The sequence below is a fragment of the Onychomys torridus genome, chromosome 4, assembly GCF_903995425.1.
Source record: "Onychomys torridus chromosome 4, mOncTor1.1, whole genome shotgun sequence".
NCBI lineage: Eukaryota > Metazoa > Chordata > Mammalia > Rodentia > Cricetidae > Onychomys > Onychomys torridus.
Genome location: NC_050446.1, coordinates 103,537,327 through 103,556,245, shown reverse-complemented (window position 1 = coordinate 103,556,245; position 18,919 = coordinate 103,537,327). Strand labels below are relative to the sequence as shown.

At 48.0% G+C, this 18,919-nt stretch overlaps 1 protein-coding gene across 1 annotated transcript in view; it reads right to left on the bottom strand.

Moving 5' to 3' along the window:
* Positions 1-11,301: 11,301 nt before the first annotated feature.
* The window catches only part of Chchd5 (coiled-coil-helix-coiled-coil-helix domain containing 5), a 61,250-nt gene continuing 53,632 nt past the window's right edge, over positions 11,302-18,919 (bottom strand). Inside the window, exons 4-5 of the transcript XR_004944736.1 lie at positions 14,786-14,900; positions 11,302-11,641 (exon numbers count right to left, since the gene is read on the bottom strand). The gene's annotated coding sequence lies outside the window, so the exon portion shown is untranslated. The remainder of the gene's footprint in view (positions 11,642-14,785; positions 14,901-18,919) is intronic.

Here is an 18,919-nt window from a genome sequence, read left to right as displayed (position 1 = left end):
CGCCCAGGCCCGCAGGTCGCCACCCTGGGACTCAGAGGCCGCAGCCAAGGTCGTCCCGAGTTTCTCCCACGCGGGCCCGGGTCAGCTGTGTGGCGACGCTGAAAGAGCGCGTGTGCTGGGACTCGCCCTTGGCCGGACCTGCTCGGTTCCCTTGCCCTCACGTGGCCGCCTCACTCCCGCAGTCACGCACTTGGGTGAAAACGGAAAGATTCGGGAGTCACGAGGACAGGCTTGCGTTCCCAGTTGTGGCACTGCGCTGAGGGAGAGCCATGGGTCATTAGTGACTCGGCGGCGGCGGACCTGCGGTGTCAGAGCCCCGGCTGTGGCGCAGCGGGGAGGGTGTTGCGTCGGGTTCGAATTCTGTCTTCTCTAATTGCTGCAGTGTGTCACCTTGAACAAGCCCTAGGTCTGGCAGACCAAGTGCTCGAGAACGTGAAACGCTAGCAGTATGAGAGGAGACCCGTGGACGGGTTAGGGTTGTGTAAAGCACAGCAAAGATGCATTTCCTGTCTGCTCGTCGGGGCTTGTGGCGACAGGCAGTACTCATTCAGGTATTCTGGTTACAAGTTCTTACCCAGTAAGAATCACATGAGCTAAGCTATAAGCATGTGACTGGAACTCAGTAGATCTTCGGGAAATGTCCATCTCCTCGTTACTTTTTCCTGAGTGTGCCTGTTTTAGAGTGTAGGAAAAGGTAGGAAATGGTGGGAAACGTGCCTGTTTTAAAATGTAGGAGAGGATGTCCTTTTCGCATCCTGGAAGTTTTCCCATCCTTTTGAGATTACTTCCTGTTCCCCTACGTGGAATACGGTGTAGTTTTGCCATGAGATTAGTTATGTGCATTTGGCTTTTCATTTTATTGCCTGGGAGATTTAAGTTATGAGGGTTACAGTGATAGTTAAGCAGTCCAGCCAGAAGTACCTGGTTTAGATGCCCCCAAACTGCCCGTAGTTTCATCATCTCCAAAGGTAGGGCTGAAGAGCACAAACAAAGGCGCTGTAAATTTAAAACGTCATCGGAGTGTCCTCTGCCCTATCTGGTAGAGTCGGAGTCGTATAGTTTATACAGGTCTGTTGACCCCAAGGTCATGGCTGGGAAACAAAGTTCGTGTTCCAGGACACTGACCCTGGAGTGTAATTCTGGCGTCTTCAAATCAACACTCTCTGCTCTTACTTCAGCCCAAGGTTATAAAACATTGAATAAAGGACTGGTTTGTTAAAGGCTGTCAGTGTTCTGCCAATTAAAACACTTTTTAAAGTAATTATTTGTGAGGAAATTGCTCATGACTTTCTCCAGTGTTTTTGAGGCGTTTTGCCTCTTGAAATTGAGACAACCAAGGTGAGGCAGCCATGGGGAATAAGGTCCCCTGGGGGACAAGAGCAGAATCCTGAGGCTGAGTTGTAAGATGTGGAGGAGTGACTGGTTCAATAGAGGGTGCAGTGTTCTGAAACATGGCCTTATGTGGGTTGGTACCACTGTATTTTCAGGCAGAGACAAGTTTCTGTCTCTGGAGAGAAGTTAGTGTTTTGAAATAGGAAAAAAAGGGGCAGGGGGGAATCATGAGATGGTTGGGTTTTTTGGAGGGGAGTTGTTTTTTGTCTTAGTTTGAGTTGTTTGGTTTGGTTTGGTTGTTTGGTTTTGGTGTTTTGTTTTGTTATTTATTATGTACACAGAAGAGGGTGCCAGATCTCATTACAGATGGTTGTGAGCCACCATGTGGGTGCTGGGAATTGGACTCAGGACCTTTGGAAGAGCAGTCAGTGAATGCTCTTAACCTCTGAGCCATCTCTCCAGCCCCATGTTGTTGTTTTTTGAGACAAGGTCTCATTGTGTTGCTCTGGCTCTCCTGGAACTCACTATGTAGACCAGGCTGGCCTTGAACTCACAGAGATTTCCCCAGCCTCTTCCTCCTGAGTGCTGAGATCAAAGGCATGCACCATCATTTAGTTTTAATATTCAGTTTGATATGACCTGGGAAGAGTCTTGGTGAAGGGTTGTCTAGATCAGGTTGGTCTGTGGCATGTCTATAGAGGACTGTCTTAACTGATGTGGAAAACGAAAGCCACACCACACCATACCAAAAAGGAAGTTGGGGGAAGGGGCTTATTTGGCTTACACTTCCACACCACTGTTCAACACTGAAGGAAGTCAGGGCAGGAACTCAAACAGGACAGGAACTTGGAGGCAGGAGCGGATGCAGAAGCTGATTTCTGGTTTGCTCCTCATGGCTTGCCCAACCTGCTTTCTTATAGAACCCAGGACCACCAGCCCAGGGATGGCATCGCCCACAATGGGCTGGGACCTCCCCCATCAATCACCAATTGAGGGAATGTCCTACAAACTTGTCTACAGCCTAATCTTATGGAGGCATTTTCTCAACTGGGGTTCCCTCCTCTCAGATAACTCTAGCCTGTGTCAAGTTGACATAAAATTAGCCAGCATATCTGGTTTGGGTCCCTGGACTATACAGGAGTAGAGAAGGGGCTGGAGAGATGGCTCAGATGTTAAGAGCACTTGTTTTCACAGAGGGCCCCAGCTTGATTCCCACCATCACACAGGGGCCCACAGTTGTCCATAACTCCAGGGGATCTGACACCCTCGTCTGATCTCTGCATGCTCTAGGCATGCTGCAGTACATAGACATAACATTCAGGCAAACCCTCATACACATCAAATAAAAGTAGATGTTAAGAGGAGAAAGCTAGCCTAGCACTAAGCATGCACGCATTCACGTGGCGGTAATGGGACTAGTTGTCCCAAGCTCCTGTCACCTTGACATTCCCCACAGTGATGGCTGTAACCTGGCATTATAAGCTAAAAGAAACCCTTGCTTCCCTAAGTTGTTTCCTGTCAGAGCGTTTTCTTGCAGCATAAGAGTGAAAACTAAGGGTTGGGGATTTAGCTCAGTGGTAGAGCGCATGCCTAGCAAGTGCAAGGCCCTGGGTTCGATCCTCAGCTCCAAAAAAAAGAGTGTATGAGGAGCCCCATACACAGACAGCATTGGTTCCAACAGTCTCTCAATGCTGAGGAAAGTAGTTAGGAGGGAGGGCCAGGGTACACACCTGCTCTGAGCCATAGCAAGTCTATTAGTAAGTAGTTCAATGCAGTCTGAAGCCAGACTGCTTGCTCTGCAGTCCACTAGTCTCCTGACCCAGGGCAAATACATCCTTTACCTGGTTATCTCAGCTTTAAAGAGAAAAGATGAAGGGTCCCTGCTTCACAGGGAGGAGCAGATGATCAGACTGTGTACGGTTCCTCTAAAGGGCAGCTAGCATACCTAAACACCCTTTCTCTTCATTCAACAACCAGCTGCGAGCAGAGTCCCCCCTCACCTTCCTTTCTCCAGCCCTCAGGGCCAAGTTCTCTCAAACTTCTTGTTGCAGAAGAGAGGCCAGGCATGCCCGCTGCTGCCAGAGGAGTAGGGTAACAATGTGATACACAGTGTGGGAGCAGGCCTGAACACCAACGCCTCAGAGGGTGGTTGTTGTTTTTTAACATTTATTTTATTTTGAAATATGTGTACATGGGTGGGTATGTGCATTTGAATGCAGGAGTCTAGAGGCACAAAATACCCCTAGACCTGAAGTTACAGGCAGTTGTGAGCTGCCCAGTGTAGGTGCTAGGAGTCAGATTCAGGTCATTTACAAGAATGGTATGAACTTTTAACCACTGAACCATCTCTCCACCCCCTAATAATACTTCCATTTTATTTATTTATGCATTTACTTACTTGCTGTTGTGGCATAATCTTTTTGTATATTATAAAGATGTCTTTGCCAAGGTGCCTTCTGATTGGTTTAATAAAGAGCTGAATGGTCAATGGCTAGGCAAGAAGAGGTTAAATGGGACTTCTGGGAAGAGGGGGTGGAGAGAGAAGAAAAGAGGAGGTGAATCTAGGTATCTAGGTGCAGGAGAGACACCAAAGGACACAGGAGATGCAAGATAGAAGAAAGGTTTTTTTTAAAAAAAAAAAAATGGGGCTGGAGAGATGGCTCAGTGGTTAAGAGCACCAACTGTTCTTCCAGAGGTCCTGAGTTCAATTCCCAGCACCCACATGGTGGCTCACAACCACCTATAATGAGATCTGGCGCCCTCTTCTGGCCTGCAGTGACACATGCAGGCAGCACACTGTATGCATAATAAATAAATAAATCTTAAAAAAAAAAACACAAAGCAAAACATAGATTAACATAAATGGTTTAATTTAAGTTATAAGAGCTAGTTATACAAGCCTAAGCTATAGGCCAAGCTTTCATAATTAATAAGTCTCCCTGATGTTTTTTGTGAGCTGGCGGCCCGAAGAAAAATCCATCTACAATTTGCAGTGTGAGTAAAGGGAACCCAGGACTTGTGTGCTAGGCAACCACTCTACTGCTAAAGCCGACCTCAGCATCCTTGCCCACAGGATCCTTAATAAGTCAGTCACCGCCATTAAGCCCTGAGTCTCAGACCCCTCATCTTCTTCACCCTCAGAGGTCAGAACATAAAACAAAGCTCTGTGGGACAAGCCTCCCCTGGCCTTCAGAATCGCAGAAAGGAGAAGACAATACCACATGTGGACATTGTGAGCTCAGAGAGACTTACAGTCCAGGAAGTTCATCTGCAGTCACCATTCGGTATTCGTGAATGTACATCCTGGAAAGAGTCTGTTGTAGAGAGGAAACTCAAGCAGACATGGGAACATTCCCTGTGCAGCCAGACCTGGAACAAGGCAGTTGCTGAGGCCACCCATCGGACTTGAAGGGAACAAAGGAAGAGAACATCCCTGGAAGAGAAGGTACCCCTTAAGGGAGACCCTCCCCTGCACAGTCACTTCCCTGTCCCCAGGCAAAGGAGAGAATTATAAAATCTGCAGTGTGACCACAAGCTTCCTCTGTGCCAGGCACATTCCCATGTAAAACTGTGAGTACTTTCATGTTATTTTACAAAGGAACTGAGGCACAGAGCATGAAGCCAGTTCAATCCGGTTAAAGCCCTAACAGACTTCACGTGCCTCCCCCACCTCCATAGAATGCCAGGAAGCCCAATGGCAAGTCAGGTAAATTTGGGTGTTAACTCTTATTTGCATTGGACACATTTGTTTTTCTCTTGTATTTCACTCTTGCATTTACAACCTGTGTTAAAGCCTCCTCAAAGCCTATTGGAATAGAAAGGGCCACTTCCAGACCTGTCTCCAAGATTGGCCCCAGTTTCCCTAGAGTAAGAAGACAGGAATCTAGCACACATGCTCGCTCTAGAATGAAGGTGTGCCTTGACCTTGGAGTTGATGAAAACCCTGTTCTCTTAAAGTCTTCCCTGAAAAGAAAACTTGTCTTGCAAGGCAAAACCCTCCTATGGGGCTGGGGTGACGGCTCAGTGGATAAGAGAACTTGCAGTGCACACATAAGGACCTGAGTCTGAATCCCAAAACCCATGTGAAAAGCCAGGCGTGGCCACATGTGTCTATAACTGTAGCACTGGGAGAACAGGGAATGGAGAGAGGGATCCCTAGAACTCCCTGGCCAGCCAAACCAACCTAAACAGTAAACAGAAGAGACCCTTCTCAAGGCAGTAAGGTGGAGAGTAATAGAGGAAGGCAGCTGATGCACACACACACACACACACACACACACACACACACACACACACACACACGGTAGGGGGGGAGCCACAGGGGTACCACCAATAATCACTTGGGAAGCAGAAACAGGAAAATCATGAGTTCTAGACCAGCCTGGGCTACAAGAAGACCCTGTCTCTAAAACCAAATAGCATCAGGAAAAGTAAAAAATAAAATAAAAAGGACTCCAATCCCCATCACTTCCCCATCTGCTTTGGATACTGCTGACCTCTCTGTCTCCAGACAATTTCACATCTTCCTACTCCCTATCACACAGACCAGGCAACCAGTATCCATGACTGTCCACACTAGATTCAGGGGAGCCTGGAGCCTGAAGTAGAGGTAGAGTACTTTCAAATACCCAGCCACCCAAGCATAGTAGAGGTGGGTCTCAGGCCAGCATCCCAAAACATGAACAGCTGGACTTTGTTGTGCCAAGGAAACTAGTGGTCCATTTTACTGTCAAGACAGGAGGTGGCCCGCCCACTCCAGACCTTCGGAGCCTCCTTCCTGACTGCTCATCATGTGGTTGCTTCCCTTTGGCTTGTATTCACACATATGGGTGTGATGTGGCAGAGGACCCAGACAGTGGGGAAAGGAGCACCGCTCTCTAACATCCTGAAATGGTCCAGCTGTCCTGGCTCTCCTTTTAGCCAGCCTCAGGACCACACAGCACTCTCAGATCCTTCTGCAGAAGGACTTAACGTCAGAAGTCTCCAAGGAGACCCATCCTGAGACCCCCCATTTTCTCCAGCGCTGTTTTCTCAGCTCTTCAACCAAGGTGAAAGGCTTGCTGGAACCCACCCGTGTGATAGAGATCCTTCTCATTTGTCCCCACACCCCAGGACATGTGGTTTTAGCCTGAGAAAGTGAGGGGGTGGCAAGACATGAATCATCCACACAGTCATCTCCAGGAGGAGAGAGGCAGCTTTGGGCTCAGCATGGCTTCCCCTAGCTCTTCAATCATTCACCAAATAGCCTGCTGTGGATATCTTGAGTCACAAGGCTGACCAACCTGTGTCCTCACAAAATACAAACTCCTTCCTTGCACTTTAAACAACAGCAGAGCTGGGAAAGTCAACGTTCTACACTTCTTCACGCCCTGTCCCTGCTGGACCTGCCACTTCTAGGCCTGGCCCACACTCTCTGTCTACTCGTAGACCCTGATTTATCATTCACTCAGCAAACATTTCCAGAACATGAAAGATTATACCAGGCCACTTGTCCCCCAGGACACCCCACCACTGCAAGGAACCCCTACAAGCATCCCCTCCAGTCAAATCTGGATCATTGATTCCTTTGATTCCTTCACCAAAAGAGGGCTCTCTAATAACAGCCCCACAGGGCTCAATGGGTAGGAAAATAATACCTGTCTTGGGGCTGGATGAGGGCAATTCCATCATAGCTTTACTAGTCCCTAATGTTAAGTGTTTGGGGGCCCAAGAGGTGCTTCAGGTGGGAGGTAATGGTGCACACGTGTAATTCCAGTACTCAGGAAATAAAGCAGGAGAGTTAGGAGCAAGAGGTCAGTCTGGGCTCCTTGGCTAGTTCAATACCATGCTAAGCTACATAGCAAGACCACATAGGAAAAACTCCAAGGGCTAGGACGTCCCTCAGTGACAGTGCACTTACCTAGCACGGTAGAAAGCCTTGGGTTAGTTAGGTCCTTCACAGAGGGAAAGGGTAAAGGAAAGAGAGGAAAAGAAGGGAGAGAATGGGAATAGATTTCAGCTGTTGGGGGAAATTCAGATCATGAGCAAAACTTTACTTCTTCATTTTCATTGGAGAAATCTATTTCCAGTGATGGAGGCTAACGAGCTTGTCCTCTGCCTGACTCCTCAAAGTATAGTCGTGGATCTGCAGCAAGGGAACTTGCCAAGTCCCCACCCCAGATGTCTAGAACCAGACTGCATTTGTGGGGAGAGAGCAATTTGGGGGGCAGTCCTAGGGCCTTGTGCATGTTGAGAGTGTACTCTGCACCTTGCAGCAGCCCTAGCTCCCATAACACCCAGCAAGCTCCGGGTGTGATTCGGATGCATGTAGCCGTTTGGGAAACAATTACAAAAATAATGATTCTTGTTAACTGGCAAGATTAGAAACAATGTGTTTACCTATTCTTTTTCAGTCAGAGGCTGAAAGCCACCACTTTTTCTATATTAAGTCCTATTTTCCTGAGTTTCTACTATTGTACTCCCACATAGGTGTTGAGGTCAGACCATCTGCAGTGAGATGGTCTGACCCACCCCCGACCCCATGACTTTGGGCAAATGGCTTCACCTCTCTGTGTAACTGTATCTGGCATCTGGAAAGCACTCATTTGCATACCGGTTGGATTTGAGTGTCCCAGATTTTAGTTTGCTTGTCTTTGAGATGAAGTCTCCTGCATCTCACACTGGCTTCAGACTCACTCTATAGCCAAGGATGATCTTGAACTCTGTTACAGCCTTTTGCCTCCACCTCCTCAGTCGTAATCTTACAGTGTATGCCACCCTACCGGGTTTATGAGGGGCTGGGAACGAAACCCAGCTTCATAGATGCTAGGAAGCCCTCTACTAATTAAGTTACATCCCCTGGCTCCATTTGTTTGCTTTTGAAACATAGTCTTGTTAGTAGACCAGGGTGGCCTTGAACTTGTGACCCTCCTTCCTCTGCCTCTTGGGTTGTAGGCTACGTAAATGTTTTCATTATTTATATGATAATGTACCACCTTAGACACCAACCCAACACACACAAGGAAACCTCCTGGTCAAGGCTGAGGGGTGTTTTCAAATCTCTTTCAAATCACATGTGGCCACCCACATCTCCCTTTCTCTCTTTAACTCTCTATTTAATAGAGAACTCACTACAGTTCTATTGAAATCTTTTGATTCTTTTTTTTTTCTTTTTCAACTCAGTTTATTGTCTGTACTTTCTATGGAAGTGATTATATAGAGATCTTTTGATTCTTATCCTCAGCCAAGCAGCTTTTTCTCTGCCTTCCCAAACTCCAGCCTGTCATTTCTGAACAAGACTGTCTCTCTCTCCCCTTTCCAAGAGCCCTGCTTCTGTAGACCAAGGCTTCTTCTTCCTCCCTCCACCTCTTCCCTGCCTGTCTGCTCCCCAGCAGCCTCCCACAGCCCAGCAGATGAGTCCCTCCTTCCCCCAGCCATGTGGGGTGTATATTTGCTTATCCAGTGAGGTCATCCTCGCCTTCACCTCCTTTGCTTGTTGACATCCCCACTCCCACAGAGCTGGCCGTTGGCATGGTGGTTGTTATGGGGTCATCGTGGGTAACCAAACTCTGAAGAGACACAGTTTTACTGCCAACCACTCTAAGTCTGTAGTTAGCAACTCAGAAAGGCTGGCTTGAGGCTCTGGCTGCTAATAAATAGCTCATGATTAAGCCAGCTCTTGCCCTCACCTCCTGGTGGTGACCACTTTCACTTCCTACCGCTCTTGTGCATCTAACCCAGGGGCCACTCAGATCACTTCACTGATGTTTACAACCCTCTGGACATTTGGCCACTGGCTCTAATTGGGCCCTGGGACGAGGGGCAGGGGAGGAATGGGTGCAGAAGGAGAAAGGAGTCCTGTCTGGTGCTCAAGATCCCAGCCTTGAGCTAAGAACACCCTCACTGCTCCTGGTCCAGCCAGCTCCCCGACATCTCCTTCTGCCTCCAGGAGTGAAGACCAGGGGCCTTAGGGACTTTCCACCAGCATAGGCTGAGGAATGAGGGAACTGCAGGTTGTTGTGAAATCCAAGATTAGCATTTCCACCTACCCCAGGGTGTGTGTGTGTGTGTGTGTGTGTGTTGTTAGCCCAGGGAGGCTCGTCTCTCTGCCTTCCAGCACTAGGATCAGAAGTACACACTAGCATGCCCCCTTTTTTTACACCAGTGCTGGGGATTAAACTCAGGTCCTCACATTTGTAAGGTGAGCATTTACCCACTGAGCTATCTCTCCGGCCCAAGCAAATTCTTTTTAACATGGTCTTCCGTGTGTTCTCCACCTGTCTAAGTCCATAGCAGTCTCCTCTGCCAGCCCTCATCATCTGTCTCCTTGGTCTCGTTGCAGAATCTCACCAAATCTGTCTGCGCTGAAATCACCGCCTCCAGGCACATTTCCACTAACCCCGTGTCTCCTGGCACCATTCTCAATACAGCTATAAAGCTCTTCCAGCAACTGGAGCATAGTAACCCCAAATGTCTCAATGACTCCAAGCAGCAGCCCTCTCAGGACCCGCCCCGTGGGATAACCAGAGCAGCATCTCTCCCAGCTAGGTCCTCTGAGGCTTCAAGCCCCCTCACTGTTCTCTGAATCTCCAAACTCCACACCCCAGCAGTCTATACCTGCAGTTTCACCCAGACTGCTGCCTCCTTCCGCTCCTGCCTCCTCCCGGGTTATTTGGATGCTAGGTGACCTGATCCTATAGACATCCCATGTGCCATTATCATAATCATCATTAGTCCATTCTGTGGCATATAACCCATGATGAAGACCTCCCAGCCCTTATCCTACGTCCATACCCCTGGGATCCTCTTATTCAAGTTTAAAACACAGGTGTCTACCCTGCCACTGGGTCTGGTTGGTCTGCTCTCTTTTCCCATCTACTATTTAGCTGTCCCAGCAAAATACTGAAGTGGACATCTTTGTGCCCTTTGGTCAGAGCACAGGCAATTTAGCAGGGACCGGCAAATTTACAAGCTCGGGGCAAGGAAAGAAGACCTGTAAGTGAGGTGCCAAGGAAAGTATATATTAGAAGGTGGAAGGCCCCAGGGTGACCAGACTCAACCCTTTTGCAGTTAGACTGGACTACGTATGAATCACCAGTTTCACTTCCTCAGTGAGGTGTCATGCCTGCAGCCATTCCAGAAATACTTCTGTATAGTTCGGTCCCCAGAGGCATCGGTCGGTCCCTCCATGTCTGACAGGGTGCAGGGTGACCTGCTTTCCTCTGCAGCAGGTGAGTGGAAGCAGCAGCAGCCCTCAGCCAGCGCAGAGGTGTCAGCCTCCCTTCTCACCCAGCCAGCTGCACCGCACCTGATGTCAGCTGCTGCCAAGGGCTCTGGCTTCCGGTGAGGTAGACTCAGAGCTGACTTTCTCACTCAAGAAAGAGGGGGCCTGCCCTGCCTCTGCTCATGACCCACTCAAAGGCAGTCAGCCAGAGTTTGCCAAGGAGCTGCCGCTGGCGACATCTGGATCACTCTAAACATTTGCTAAGTGCCATCAGCACATTGGCTTAAGTGGTAGGGGGGTGTGGGGCTGATGCGGGCTGTCTGGGCAGGCAGATGTGAGAACCAGGCACCTGACTGGACTCTGGTCTCCCCTGCACTGTCCTCTGACCCAGCCACTCATCCATGGACACCTTCAGCCTTTCCCAGCCTCTACACTCCGCTGGAACCAGCCTGCACCATCTTCTAAGTCATTATTTTCTACCGTGGCCTAGGGGACACAATCCAGATGGCTTTGTCTAGCCAGGGCTTTCCATGACTGGGTCTCGTATCCGTCGGCCTCATTCATTTTCCATTGCTTCCCGAGGGGGAAAATGTCTCCTGTGCCCAGTCTGGCTTGTCTTTATCGCCACTCCCTTCTGTGCACCGAAGCAGCTGTGCATGGTTATTTCGCAAAAGGCAACCTTAGAATTTTTTCATCTTGGCGGAATTATTCACTGAGTACCACTATTCATAAAGTTAGAAAAAGGTTAACTTTCTCAGAAACCTTACCTGCTCCCCAGCCTACCCCTGGTTCCTTCCTTACAGCCATCTTAAGCGACAATGAAGCTTCCTGAATTCTGCAGATGAGAACCCAAGGCTTAGAAGAGACTGGTTCCTCCATGCCACCGGAAGACTCCTGGGCCAGAGAGCTTCAGTCTCTTTTTGTTCCACGGATCAAGGTCGTCCATTCCATTCTTTTTGGTCGTCCATTCCATTCTTTCTCACTGAAGTGAAAACCATATGCACTTGGGAGCATGGGCCATCCTGGCTTCTGTGTTTGGCAAACGATGAGCACATTAGTGTCTTTGTCTATGTAGGCTGCTGAAACAGGATCCCATAAACCTGTGGCCTGTAAACAACAGGAATATATTGCTCACAGGAAGCAGGGAAGTTCAAGGTCAGGATGCCCACAGATTTGTGTCTAGTGAAGGTCCATCATCCTGGTCTATAGAAATCCACCCTCTTGCTTTGTTAACATAACAGAAGACTGTGGGATCTCTCGGGAGTCTCTTCTAAGAGCATTGACCTTGTACACGAAGGCTCCCCACTATGGTCTAATCACCACCCTAAAGGCCTGCCTCCTGATGCCACCAGATATGTGTCAGGCTCAACACACAAATTTATTGCAGGTGGGCTATAACCTCTTAAATAAATAAATAAATAAAATTTAAAAAAGCAGCACTACAAAAGTAGTTAAGCTTTTGTTTTTGTTTTTATTTACAGAGTTGTTCTCTGTGTGTGTGTGTGTGTGTGTGTGTGTGTCCTGTCATTGAACCCATGTCTTCACACCAGTGGGGTAGACAAGTACTCTGAACAATGGCCTCACCTACCCCCTCAAATTCAGTGTAAGGATGAAATGACCAGGTTGAGGAGATAGTTCAGTTGGTAGAGTGCTCATTAGCTTGCATGAAGCCTCACATTCGATCTTGAGCACCAGATAAACTGGCCTTAGTGGTATGGGCCAGCAATCCTAGCACTTGGGAGGTGGGGGCCAGAGGAACAGAAGTTCAAGGTCATCCTGGGCTACATAGTTCAAGACCACCCAGGGTTACAGAAGACCCTATCTCAAAAAGATAAATTCACTTTCCTCTTCCTCCATTTGAGATTTTTAAAAACTGTACACGAGCGTTTTTTGCCTGCATGTACGTCTGTGCACCATGTGTGCTGTGTTTGAGGAGGTCAGAAAAGGGTGTCAGAGTCCCTGGAACTGGAGTTCCAGAGGACTGCTAGCCACTGAGTGGGTCCTGGGAATTGAATACAAGTCCTTTGGAGGAGCAGTCAGCTCTCTTAACTGCTGAATTATCTCTCCAGACCAATGTTGTCCCTTTGACCGACTGCACAATGCTATCCTAGAAAGTGTTTGATAAGGTTGAGAGAACAAAGACCCAGGTATGTGAGGCTGCAGATCCTAGCTGGAGTGTTCTCATCAGCTGCCCTCATGGAGGTGGCATGCCCACTAGAATGTAGCCCACCATGTTACTTCTTTCTCTATAAAAGACGTGTGGTTACTGTTATGAGTAGACAAACAGAATCATGACAACATTTTGCAATGTAATTTCATGATTTATATATCAATTATGTTTTATGGTGTTATTTTGACAGTTACTGAAAGACTTTATAGCTGGACTGTCGCTATATTGGGACGGGAGATGGGACTATCCTTCCCCACCCTGGCATTCCTCCTAAATCTTATTCTAGGTGAGGCTGTGTAGACAGGAGGGGCGAGCGAACCTGTTTATTCCCTGCCACTACTCCCTGGGCATGTCTAATCACCTCCTGCCCCTCCAGAGCCCCATTGGATGTGCCCATCTTTGGAGTCTAGGTTTATTTCCTTAATTTCTAAACTTTTTGTTTTGTTTTGTTTTGGATTTGGGGGTTTTTATTTTTGTTTTTGTTTGTTTGTTTTGAGACAGTGTTTCTCTGTGTAAAGGCTCTGGCTGTCCTGGAACTCACTCTGTAGAGCAGGCTGGCCTTAAACTCACAGAAATCCTCCTGCCTCTGCTTCCCAGTTTGCTGGGATTAAAGGTGTGCTGAGAAGAGCAATCTTAGGGTGAGCCTGAGGTAGCAGGTAGACTGTGGAGTGGGATGGGTATGTAAAAGGAATAAAGGAAAAGAAAAAAGAAATTACCAAAGGGAAAAATACAAAAAGCAGGACTAGGGCCTAGTTCTTATCAGATCATGGAGGCCATGGCCACTGTCAGTAACCCCCCAGGGGCTCCTTCTTTGTAATGAGGCCAAATTCACAGTCTGCAAAGCAGAACCAGGGTGAGCCCTCATTTGTATACAGCTTAATTCTAATCTGATCAGGCTTGGATGCAAAGCTCTTCTCAGTTCGGCAGTGACAGAGTACCCTGTGCCTTAGGATGGAGCTTTCTACCTCCAAATCCTGACAAGCTCTTTTTGGTTTTGGTTCTAGGGTCTCATGTTTGTTGGGCAAGTGCTAGACCACTGAGTTACAGCTCCGAACCCACAACAGGCAGCCTTGTAAAAAAAATGAAATAAAGAAAATAACAGACTGCATCCAACATGGTAAGTATTCTTTCCTAAAAATTGTGTTACAGGTGTGTGTGTGTGTGTGTGTGTGTGTGTGTGTGTGTGTGTGTGTGTCTGTCTGTCTGTCTGTCTGTCTTCCTGCCTGTCTGTGCAAACTGTTGATAATATAAAATGTATTTCTTAGTGTGGATGGAGGCTTAAAAAGTTTTTAAAACATTGGTTTAAAGGAAAACATCCATGCCTCAAATACTACACAAATATTATCAGAGCTGTGTCTTGTGCTACGCGAAAGAGAAAAACAAAATTTGGCTACTGCACCCGGAAAGCTCTGGATGGTGGGAAGGGGGTGGACAAACACACCAGCCAGGACAGGATGTAAAAACCACACTGAGGGGTGTCGTGGGAGAAACCACCACCTTTGGGCGCTGGTGGCTGGTTCTGACATGGGCCGGGGAGGAAGGGAAAAAGTATGTTCCTGATGAAGCATGGCTACAGAGCTACAGCCCCAGGCCCCCTGGCTGGAGCTGCTACCAAGACCTTGGCATGGATGCCCGGGAAGGACAAGGGTGCTGGGAACAGATGGGAATGCAAAGGACCAAAGGGAGCAGATGTTAGCTTTACCTTCTTGGAGATGTGGGTACATGTGTTGTTGTTTCACAGGGAAGGGCCTGGAACAATGGAGGGCAGCATCGGGAAGGCCAGATGTTACCTTTGTTCCCACCCCAGGCTTTTTCAGGCTTTAATAGTGATTGGGATTAAGACGAAGGATGTGATGAGCCCATGGTCTGATAGGAGCTGTCTATTTTTAGATTTTCTTCTTATGCTTTGCTGTCTATCTGGACCCAATGCTGACCTCTGGTTGCCAGGCTCAGCTCAGACCTCTGCCATGAGAAGCATTCTTGCTTTCTCTTCTCATTTTCTGTTTCCCTGCTGAGCCCCAGCTCAGCTGGGAGGGGATAGGAAGATGAAGTCTTTCCTGCACGCGTTTCCCCTGACACACCTGGGGTTGCAGACAGGTTGGCTACAGAAAAACACCGCAGGCTGGAGAACTTCGATTTCCTGCTTTGCAAACAGGGAGTGGCCTGTCTGCCTACTTCTGCATCTCAGCACGGACACTAGAAAGGAAAGAAAAGAGTGAAATCAACCGAAGGAGCCAGCAGATTCTCTCTCCCCTATGCAAAAACACAGAATGCTGTGTGTCTGCCTTTTCCTAGGCAATTGCTGAGTCAGCCATTGGAAAGGGGCAAGGCAAATACCATTACCAAGATGGAGCTACCAAAGGACTAAGGAACTCAACGTGTGCTTCAGCGTTACGTGGACTTCTTCCTCCTATGAAATTGGGAACTCACTGGAAAGTCACATATGATTGGATATCTAAACATATATATACATACATGTATACAATTGTACTGCATTTAATACCTTCTCCTCACTCCCTGCCCAAGCTGCTGCCTTGCTCTCAGTGAGCTCTGCTGTTTGGATTTCCCTTGTATTTTTTTTTTTCCTGTATCTATTTGAATCCTACCAACAAGGAAGATCTCAAATTCCTTATCTTCCAGGAAGCCAACCCACAAAGAGCTCTCAGAACTTATAAAGTCCTTGTGGCACTTAAGTATTTATGGATAATAAAAGGAATTGTTTGTCCCCTCATGTGGGGCCTCAGGATCTTTGTCACTGAGCTCATAGACGCTTGGAACCTGGGGGACACTTAACTCCTCCTCTGTGCTTGCTCCAGTGCTGAGTAAATATAATAGGATCTCAGCGCTGAGCTCTGAGCTCTAACATCAGTCTGACGGAAAACCTGGGTTCAGTTGTTAGGGATCTTTAGTGGGCTTTGAACTCACCATGATCCATCCCTGCCCTTATCAAAGAGCCATGGCAGCAATCACTTAAGGAAATCACAGAGATTGAGTGAATTGCTTAACTAATTGTTTCATGCAGAGTAAAGTTTGATTACTTTTACTATAAAGTGATAAGATAAAGAGGATATTATTTTTTAATTTATTTCTGTTTTTTTAAATTTGATTTTAGAGTTCTCCATCTCCTTCTGAATTTTATTTCATTTAAATTTTAATTTTGCAGTGGCTCCTAAGTCAGAACAAAAGGCTTCATCCACTTTAGCCTTTTCATCCTGTCTTGGCCATGCCCTGCAGATAGCTAATCTCATTAGTCTCTGCATTTTTTTATTTCTTTCTATTTCTGTTCCTTTTTCCTTGAACAAATAGGTACAGGCTCTCACTTCTTCTCCTAGGAGGTATTCTTGAGGTAATTTCTTTCAAAACTAGTTTTTCAGGATTGTCTCACCACCACCACCACCACCACCACCACCACTACCACCACCACCTCCACCACCACCACCACCTCCACTACATCCTGTGTCTGCTGGCTGGGAGGAGCTGGACAAGGAAGAGCCCATGACAAAAGGGTTTGTTATGTGTTACTCCCCACTAGAGTTAGTCAGGGTGACAAGGAAATGGCATTCCCCACCCCACTCCACCCCACCCCAGGGGCTAGCTCACTTCCAAATACAGGCTGAAGACATAAAAGTGTAGTCCTGTGATCGATCGGTCCTGCAGCCAGAGCTCAATTCCAGCTACTCAGGAGGAGGCTGAGGCTGAGGAAACATCCACAACCAAGCTCTGGCCTGCTCATTCTCCTGGAGGTGGACACAGTGCCAACACGCACTGGCTTCTGAAAAGCCACTGGTAAGACCTCTGCTAGCACATGCAGCATCCATGAGACCTGAGCTCGTGGCAGAAAACCACACTCTGGGCCTGTGCTGGTTGGTGTCATGTCAACTTGCCACAAGCTAGAGTCATCTGAGAGGAGAGAACCTCAATTAAGAAGATGTCTCCATAAGTTCAGGCTGTAGGGCTTTTTCTTAGTGATTGATGGGAGAGGGCCCAGACTATTGTGGGTGGTGCCATCCCTAGGCTGGTGGTCCTGGGTTCTATAAAAAAGCAGGCTGAGCAAGTCATGTGGAACAAGCCAGTAAACAGCCCCCTCCATAGCCTCTGAATCAATCAGCTCCTGCCTTCAGGTTCCTGCCCTCACTGCTTTTGTGATGAACAACTGTTCTAGGGAACTGTGAGTGAAACAAACCCTTTCCTCCCCAAGTTGCCTTTGGTCATGGTGTTTCATCATAGCATAGTAACCCTAAGACAGTGCCTCCACCCGTTTTCCTTATGAGCTTCGAGGACTGAAGATGGGCAATCCTCTGGCTCCCTACGATCCCATTTCAAGGAGTGTGTAACATGTCTAGGGAAGCTGGTTTAAGTTACAGGGAGCTGGCCAAAGCAGTGGAGTGCCACTGCTGGAGATGTTCGTTGGAAAAAATCAGGAGCAGCGAGGATTCCTGCCTTGGGGTCAAGCTGTCCACAGGGGGTTCGGAGGCTGTGACTCACTGAGGAAAAGGAGTCCCTGTGTCCTAGGAGAAGCTGCTTTCTCCAAATAAGAGTTCTTTGGCTGAGGAAGGAAATGAGGCAATCTTAAGATTAATCAGCGGCCACCAGTCAGACAGATCTAGAGGTCCACGCCATGCCCAGCTACTTCTGCTTAACAGTCGGCCTTTGCCCCCTAGGTGTCAGGTCACTAATATGCCATTGTGTTCTAGCGAGAAAGGGAATGGAGCCTCTCCTTGGGTAAGTAGCTCCTTCTCTCTGGGCCTTAACTCTTCTATTAACTAAGGAGATAATCGGTAACCAGTGATGCAACTCAGCATGGCCACCTTTCTTTCTTTCTCTCCTTCTTCCTTTCTTAAATTAAAATTGTTGATTTAATATATTTTGATCATATTTTTCTCTCCTCAACTCCTCCAAAATCCTCCCCAAGTTTTAAAAATAATTTTATAGGTTTGTTTGTTTGTTTGTTTGTTTTAATTGCCTATATGTATATGTATGTATCTTGTGTGTGCCTAATGTCCCAGAGGGCCAGAAGAGGGACTGGAGTTACAGATGGTTGTGGGTTGTGAGCTACCATGTGGGTGCTGGGAGTCAAACATGGGTCCTCTGGAAGAACAGCCAGGGCTCTTAACGGCTGAGCCATCTCTGCAGCCACCATACCCCCCCCACACACACACATTTCTTGTCACTCAGAGTTAGAAAAACAATAGGACTGAGATGTTTTTTCACAAGAATCACCTCCCCCATTCAACATAGCTGCCACCATCTTACCCTAAGACAGCGCCACAGTTTAGGGCCTCCACCTGCCCTTTGAAGTTATTTGAACCGCCAGCTTGTAGACTTATAGCAACAGAGCCCCTCCTACCGCTGAGGCTCTAGGAGTCTGTGCCTCGGAGAAACAGATTCTGAACTGTGAATGGAAACAGTGAGCAGCCTGCTCTGGGTGAAACCGAGATGAGCCTTCAGTCCAGGATCCTAGACGGGGGAGCGTGGCAGGATGCCAGGGCCGGGCATCTGCCAGGCTTAGGGAGAACTCAAAACAACCTTTTTACCCAACCTCCTTGTGCATCCTGTTTCTCTGGTGCTGCTTCTGCTGCCAGCAAGTGGGCACCATGCCTAAGCTTCAGTGGGCAGAGAGGGGGCTAGGTGCCCATCTGCCCTGTTGGCTAAACCAGTGGCCAGGCAAAATGATGCCTGAGCTCAGACTGCCCTCTGCTGGGGAGTTCTAGAATGAGGCGCGGATGGAGCCCAGATGTGAGCCCAGATGTGGGCTTCTGCTTTCTGGCCACCTCCCAAGGAAGACTTGGACCTCTCCTGTGGTGGTGTTAGTATCTATGGTGGGTCCTCAGACCCAGGCCCACAGGCTCCATGACATCATGCCTAGTCAACACAGAGTCACCCCAATCCCCTCTGAGGGGTCACATGGCATTATGCAACAGTTGAATCTTATTTATTTATTTATTGTGGAAAGGGACTCATATTTTTATTAGGCCTGTTTTTCTTCTTTCTTCATGTGTTAGCTCGTCAACCTGACCAATGTTTTAGTCATTTGGCAAAAGGGAAACCCAGTTGATAAAATGCCTCCATCCAGGTTGATATGAATGGGCCCAGCCCATGGGGGGACGGTGCTACCCCTGGACAGATGGTCTTGAGGTGTATCCGAAGGTAGGCTGAACAAGGCATGAGCAGCAAGCCAGCGAGCAGTACTCCTCCATGGCCCCTGCTTCGGTTCC